General features: G+C 44.6%; 1 pseudogene; it reads right to left on the reverse strand.

The window, feature by feature from the left end:
* Positions 1 to 2,506: 2,506 nt before the first annotated feature.
* Positions 2,507 to 6,677, reverse strand: LOC141025870 (uncharacterized; annotated as a pseudogene).
* Positions 6,678 to 8,212: the final 1,535 nt, after the last annotated feature.

The raw sequence follows: 8,212 nt of genomic DNA on the forward strand, positions 1-8,212 counted from the left end.
CCTCCCACCCGGCACCTGAGCCGCGTAAAGCGAGTATCCTGGTTTTTCCACGACCAGAAGGCTTTTCTCTCTGGCCAGCACATCTTCATGGAGTCTCCTTAGATCATTGGTCAGTATGTGCTCTAGCGCTTTCGCAGGTAGGATCGGCTGGCCGGCGACATGGAAGCACTGCGCACCTTCGACAGGTATTTTGTCTACCACCCGAGGCTCCAGAGGCGGCTGGCTGCTTGAAGCAGCTCTGGCTCCTTTAGGGCCTTTCTTGTCCGGTCTCCTCCTTTGCTTCTTGGTGGGTGGCGGTAGTGAGCCCACCATACCTTCCCTAACCACCACCCCCAGTGTCGTCGGGCTAATCAGTGGACGGGTGTCGGGGGGTTGCTGGGTACAGGCGTCATCTGGAGGCGTCTCCCGAGGATCGCTTGAAGAGATACTTTTTGCATTCCGCCTTAGGACATTCCGGCTCCGGCAAATCAGGCAGCATCAAGTCATCATCTCCACGCTCATAGCCTGAGTCTTCGCCGTCCTGAGCCATCAATCCTCCATCATCATAGGCGGTATTGAAATACTTGTCTGGGTCATCATCATTATCCTCCATGTCATCATCAACATTTGCTTCTTTAACAACGGGGGCTAAATCATCTGGCACTAATGGAGGCTCTCCCTCGCGTCGTCCGCTATCACTCGCCATGACGGGTGCAGGTAATGTGGTAGCTGGGGTGGTGTTCATACCTTCTTGAGAAGGTGGCGTTGGCGTGATACTGGGCGCCTCAAGACGAAGAAGAGACTTCGGCCAAGGCAAGAACCAGCCCTTGCATGCGCCAATCATCTTAGGGGTCTCGTTGTCATCGACTGGTACCGGAGGAGGCAAATCCTTGAAGCCCGCAAAGACAATGGCCACGTTAACCTTGAAGACACCATCGGGCATCTCTCGGTTGTGGAACATGCGATCCTTCGGCTTCACGATCGTTGCCTTTCCCACGACCACCTTCTGGCCCTTGATGTCGTAGAGTACGGTGCACGGGGTGTCGTCGGCCTATGAAGGAGACATGTCTGCGACGTCAAACATCCGAAAGGCAACTGAAATGGAAGACTATAGACATGCTGGTGAAAAGGGTATGACGCGTAATTACCGTGAGGGCGTCGAGCTCAGCCAGTGATGAAGGCCCACCGAGCATGCAAGAGACGGAGTTCGAGCTGCTATGAACAGGAGCGGGACCTTTTGCAGTTGCTTGAGCAGGTGCTGGTGCTCTGGTGTTCGCCGAATTGCTCCCGGCAAAGCTGGGAAGGGGAAAGTCCTCCGGCCGTGCATTTGGATTGTTCTTCATGAAATCGAAAAGTGTCGGAAGCAAGCTGACCACCGCGTCAGTGACCGCTGCATTGGCGGCCCCGAGCAACTCTTCTTTGGTCTCAGCTTTGCTCTTATGGACCGCAATCTTGACCTTCTCGTCGATGCTCTGCTGAGTGACGGCCCGTCTCTTCTTTCTTTCCTCTGGTTCCTCGTGGTAGCATGTCTTCCACGAGGCGCCATCTCCGACGCCGTGCACACATCCATAGGACGGCGGCTTGTCCACCGGGACCTTCTTCAGTATGTTCAGGGCCCGGTTGAATGGGGTGTCCCACTTGGGCCTCGCCGATGACTGTGACGACTCGTCGCTTTCGGCTGCCTTTTGGTGCTGCTCTTTCTGCAAAAGAAACGTGGATGGTTTACTAATGTGACAAAACTTGCAGTCAAATTGATTGGAAGCTATAATATGATAATGTGGTAATATAACAATTACTAGAAGTCTCATGAAGTCCCTCGTGATCGGGTCCGTGTAAAAGAGCTTTTTTTCTTTGTCCCACTTGTACCGGGCCCTGATCCAGTCATGCTCCAGCAGGTCGGTGAACTCCGCCAACGGGTCTGGTATTCCGTGACTTTCACGTTTGGCGTCCTCCTTGGCCCATACGGCCCTCTTCCCCTTGTAACCACGGCTTCCGAGGCGGTGGGGAGGCATGTTCCTGGCCTGGAGCGCCTTCATTTTCTCCGACTTTGCCTTGACTTCTTCTTTAGCGCAATTCTCCTTGAATTTTGCAAAGTCCTCTTCCGTTATTGATGGATTGTCAGCATGAATCTTGGACCACGGTTCATTCTTCGCAATCGCTTTTTTCACCCAAACTTTCCGGGCGGACAAGTCGTTGGTGAACGTCACCATCGCCTTGTCGTTTATCTTTGTCATGGCGATGTCTTTCCACGGATCTTCATATTCTTTTTCATTGCGGCCGGGGAACAAGAACCTATTGTGCAACTTCTTTAGGAGCATGTTCTCCATATGTGGTATCTGCCTCAACCTCTCGTCATTGATGTTGGCGGTTTCCCTCAGGATGCATCCAAGTTGATTGCCCCAGCACGAGCACACTTCCTCCGGCGACGTTGGCTCAAACTTCTTGGGGTGCATCTCCGTGACCACAATTTGTCCGATGCCAAGCTCGTTTCGTCTTCGTGTCCTCTTCTTCTTTGGTGCTTTACCGGCTATGTCAGCATCGTTGCCGGTCTCGGGGTGGTGTCGGTGCCAGTGCCAGTGTCGGGGTTGGTGCCACTGCCGCCACCATGCAACCCCATCTGGTGTTGGTCCAGGTAATCGAAATAGTGATTTGCTGCCTCGATGGGGTCTTCGAGGCGAGCAGAACCACCCGCGACTTCGGCGTCGGTAGACATGTTTCTATTCAACAATTGTAAATAAAAGATATAATGAAAATAAAAGAGGGGCCTATATTTGGTCGGAATGTTGATTCATTCCCCTTCCGGCAAATTCCGGGCACTCCATATGTCCTAGTTTCTAGCACAAGTCATGCAGAAAATCACGGAAATTTTTGGCATGACCTTTGCTAAAAAGTGGACATATGGAGCGCCTGATATTTGCCGGAATGGAAATGAATCAAAATTCCGACAAAACATAGGCCACTCAAGTATTTTTCGACAATTGGCACAAGTTCATAACATCATATGACAAATTTCCAGGACTTAGCAAATTAACCAAGTGTTAAAAACAGCAACATTGTATAGGCTATATGCTCCTAAAACATCATCTAGGGTTTTATTTGCTACTGGTTTTTATTTGAGTGGCCCTAGCTATATTTGCTACTGCCCTAATTAGCTACTGTTTTTTATAAATTTTTGATACTGTTTTTTATAGCTAATTTATATACCTACAAAAACTAATTAGCTACTGTTTTTATACCTACAAAACCAATTTGCTACTGTTTTAGCTACTGTTTTTTATAAATTTATAGGTATTTTATGTACCCTAAACTAAATTTCCCTAGACAAAATTGCCCTAAACTAAATTGCACTAAGCTAAATTTCCTAAAGTACACAAAATTGCACTAAACTAGGGTTCATACATCTCCTCTCTCTCTCTTTGCTACATCTCCTAGCTAGGGTTCATATATCCAAATTAGAGAGAGAGAGAGAGAGAGCAGAGAGCAGAGAGAGAGAGGAGGGCAGGGGAGAGGAGAAGGAAAGGCTTACGGGGCGGTGTGTCTTTAATAGTACAAGTATGCAACTGTGGTTCATCATTCTTTATTTGGTTCTTATGTAATTCTTGAACATATGTACCTATGAATCGAATGATGCATTGGTTGTTTGAAACTAGTGGATATGAATAAAGCTATAGCATACATTCAAATTCAAATTCAAATTCAAATCCGGTACAATTTGAAATAGTAGCAATTAAATTACGGTGAAATTACGCTCTCCAAGTCGTTACGGCACACACGGTTGGTAAAACACAAACGTTTGCGATATACACCATAATCCGACACGGTTCACAGAGAGGAAACAAGTGCAAGCATGCACATAGTTGCCGTTTGCAAAGCATGTGCGATGTAAGATAATATCACAAACGGTGCGGGCAAACTAAACGTTTGTGATAGTTGCCTTATCGTACACGATTCGCAACCATGAACTGTTTCTGATGAAGTATGCATCGTAAACGTTGCACCATAGAATAGCGTGTGCGCTAGTTGTCGTGTACGACGATGTTACGGCGGTTCGACATTTCGTATTCCTGATCGACACTTGTACGACAATTTGCTAATCTTCTTAATTAGTTATCGCATACGGTTTGGGAGAAGCGAATGTGTGTGATTATCTGCTTATCATACACATTCTATAATAGTGACCCGTTTGTGATGGGTCGTGCATCGTAAACGTAACACCACAGAATACCGACTGCGATGGCAATGCGAGCACAAACGAGTAGGAGTACTGTATATGCATCTTGGCTCCCTATCCCCGACGGTTTCTCGGTCGTGTGGGAAGGACCCCCCTATCACCCACACTCACTTGGCGACGGTTCCAAATGCCGTCACGGAAAGGGGTTAAAAACCATTTGTATAGCACCTCGCTGTACCAGTGTCAACGCACCCAATACTCACACTAATGTTGTACACCACACATTACTAGACAAACAGTCTTCGTCAAACACGTAGTCAAGATCATACCTCCATTGACACTCCTTCCCAGCCTTAGAAACCATCCTTTCTCTAAATTTATCTTTCTTCATATGGTACCTCTCAAGGAACATGAACAGAGTTCCAAAGCAGGTGGCATTTGGTCTTATTAGCTCACCACCTTTGTTCTTCTTCTTGTTATCATGAGGTTATTGTGGTTATGAATGAACCTGCAGATTGTCTTGGCCTTTTTTACTATCACGTCAGCCTTAGGAGATTTTGCTATATCTTTCAACATAAGATTGACAGTGTGTGCATCATATGGTTGCCAAACAATATGAGAATATTGTGGTTCTTCTATAATGGTTTTGCAAGTTGTCTTATAATTCGACCAATTGTCAGTTACAATTTGAACTATATGCTTATGGCATATCTCCTCTACAACCTTTTCAATCTCTCTAGGGAAATGTAAAATGCATATACCTAATAAGAACATAAGCAAGTATTTTAAGAATATATGTAAAATGTATATACAAAATTAGAAAAAAAGCAAGTATTATAAGAATATAATATAATTATAGAACATATCCAAGTATTTCTAGAAGCAAGAATTATAAGAGTACAAGAAAGTAAAATGTGAAGAAGAGGAGGAAGAAGTAGCCTAAATTCTGAGTCTGGCTGGATGTATGAATGGTTTTGAGGAAGAACATTCGTGTATTACAATACAACATGGAGTTTATGATGCCCATTCCTGTAAGTCCAGCCCAAGACTCGCACATAAGAGTCACACCAAAGTACTTTCAATCTTATTTGAATTTTTGAAGAAACAATGTAGCTTCATCATAGTTGGCCTCAAGATATTTCCCATCAACCTCCTTCGCATTTGATATAGGAATAGGCCTTAATTATTGAGTGATCCTCACATCAGCTCGAAAATATGGGCAATCAACTTTAGTACAACAATGTCATTGGCCTGAAAAAACTTGGACCAAGATAGGCCAAGTACATCTCTCGAATTAGGATCCAAAGCAGTATTGATCTTAGGATGCATAGATACTTTGTTGCTAGATAATTCATTGTCAAAATGGAGGTGATACTCTTTTTACCAACAGAAACCCACACGTCACCCACGCTGCCCCTCCCAACCCTCCTGTCTACTTTGCGAGAGACATTCGGGTCATGCTAATCCCCCCTCCTCTTCTTCATCATCATCTGGTATGTTAATCCCCCCTCCTCTTTGATACATGATAACCCACAAGTATAGGGGATCATTCGTAGCCTTTTTCGATAAATAAGAGTATCAAACCCAACGATGAGCTAAAGGTAGAACAAATATTCCCTCAAGTTCTATCGACCACCGATACAACTCTACACACACCTAATGTTTGCTTTAGCTAGAAAAAAGAATAACACTAGAAGTACTTTGCGAGAATAAAACTATGAATAAATTGCAAGATAATAAAAGTAGATAGCTTTTGTCACACAATATAGTCATTTGTCCCTCGGTGATCGATAACTAGACCGGTGATCATTACTGCAATTTTATATGAGGGAGAGGCATGAGGTAACATACTTTCCGTACTTGGATCATATGCACTTATGATTGGAACTCTAGCAAGCATCTGCAACTACCAAAGATCATTAAGGTAAAACTCAACCATAGCATTAAGTATCAAGTCCTCTTTATCCTATACGAAACAACTCCCTTACTCGTTTTTGTGCTTCTGTCACTCACGCCACCCACCATAAAAGAATCATGAACGTACTACAACACCCTACAACGGGGATCCCTCATGTTTGCGCGACACAGAGGGCACCATAGGACAGCACCAAAATAAAACATACAACTCAAACCGATCATGATCATCAATCAACCCATAGGACGAAACGAATCTACTCAAACATCATAAGATACAAGGGCGGAGACAAGGGGGGGTGAGCAGGGGCTAGACCCCTGCCAATTGCTTGCCCCCTTCGATGATTTGTATTAGGTACTATATATTGTGCGTCTGCTAATTATCCGAAGTTAATTGCATCATTAGCCCATATACATGTAAATTAGTATTACTAAATGAAAACCAGCACACTACAGAAAGCCAAAGCCCAATAGCCCATATAGGCATGTACGGTCGTGACTTGATGATTGTTGTTTTGCCCTGTTATCTGAACGTGCGTACACGCGTGTTCTGGACAAGGGCGTCTTTTCCCACCGCCACCAGCCGCCTCTCGTGCAAATCTCTGTTTGCCATTGTGGGTGCTGGATGTCGCTCTTCATGAGGACACCATCAATCGATTTACAATTCACTCTTCGGTGTCAAACGCAAGCTGCGCATGTAGATCAGAGCACCGCTAAACGTCGGGAGATCACAAAGAGGAAGAAGGTACCACCATATGCTAGTAGCTATTAAGATATGAACTGTAGAATCTTAGTTTGGTCAATTGGTATTACGTACAATAAAATAGTGTGTTAATCTATTAATCAAGTTTCTTTTTTGTTACGGTAGTAAACGATGAACCAAGAGACATTAACAATTAACGGATAAATTCCTTTTTCAAGCCAATTGCTTCGACTTCAACCTCCAATATTACTGGTGTCGAAAACGTAAATCCATCTGAGAAGAAACCTATTGCAAATAACAATACTGATGATTAGGGGGTAGTGGCATCCGTAGAAGTCACAGAATAGTCTATTGCAGATAACAATACTGATGAAAGGAACCCTGTAAGCGCCAACAAATTTGGGATTTCCCTCATGATACGAAAAAGAAGAATGGGGATTTTATATTCTCAAGGGTGCTTATCAACCATGCATGAGAGAATATCCATGTACGAATATACACGATTTATAAATAAAGGTATTTTTCTCGAAATCCTGAAGTTGTTGCCATATTAATTCTCTTGAAGTGCTGAAGTTGCTACTCTATTATAGCACATAAATGATGTTGTCTTTGAAATGCACCAAAAAATGCAAAGTATACCTACCAAATCATGCAACAAGAAATTTGTAAGATACATTCTCAAAGTGTTCACAGACAAATTAGAGAAGAACAATTGTACTAATAAAGTTATGCATAATGGTAGATGGAGCATGAGGTTTTTTCTAAAAGACATGGCTTTGGTTTTCCGCCCCCCTCATGTCCAAATCCTAGCTCTGCCCCTGATAAGATAGCCATAGATCATTGGGGAATAATATATAATGTTGAGCACCATGTTTAAGTAGAGATTACAGCAGGCAAAACAGGTGTTACACCGCTGCATAGAGGGGGAGAAAGTTGGTGTTGACGATAACAAGATTGTTGGTGTAGATCATCGTCATGATCCTTGCCCCGGCGGCACTCCGGCGCCACCGAGAGAGAGGGGGAGAGAGAGCCCCCCTCATTCTTCTTCTTCCTTGGCCTCCCCCCCCCTAGATGGGAGGAGAGTTCCCCCTCTGGTCCATGGCCTCCATGGCGGTGGAGGGGCAGGAGCCCCTCCGAGATTGGATCTCCCTCTCTCTGTTCTCTTCTGTTTCCTGTTTTTTCAGATCTAGCCTTTCACTATTTCTTAAATATCTAGAGATCCGTAACTCCGATTGTGCTAAGATTTTAATATGATATTTTTTCCGCATATAAGCTTCCTTGTGCCCGAAGTAGAGCAGCAACCACCTTACGAGGTGGCCACCACCCATCACCACGCGCCTGGGGGGGCTTGGCGCACCCAGGTGTCTCGTGGAGGTCATGGGCCTTTGTTTGCGTTGATTCCACCTCCCAAAATTCATATATGTTCCAAAATAATTCTCGGTAAA

The sequence above is a fragment of the Aegilops tauschii genome, chromosome 6, assembly GCF_002575655.3.
Source record: "Aegilops tauschii subsp. strangulata cultivar AL8/78 chromosome 6, Aet v6.0, whole genome shotgun sequence".
NCBI lineage: Eukaryota > Viridiplantae > Streptophyta > Magnoliopsida > Poales > Poaceae > Aegilops > Aegilops tauschii.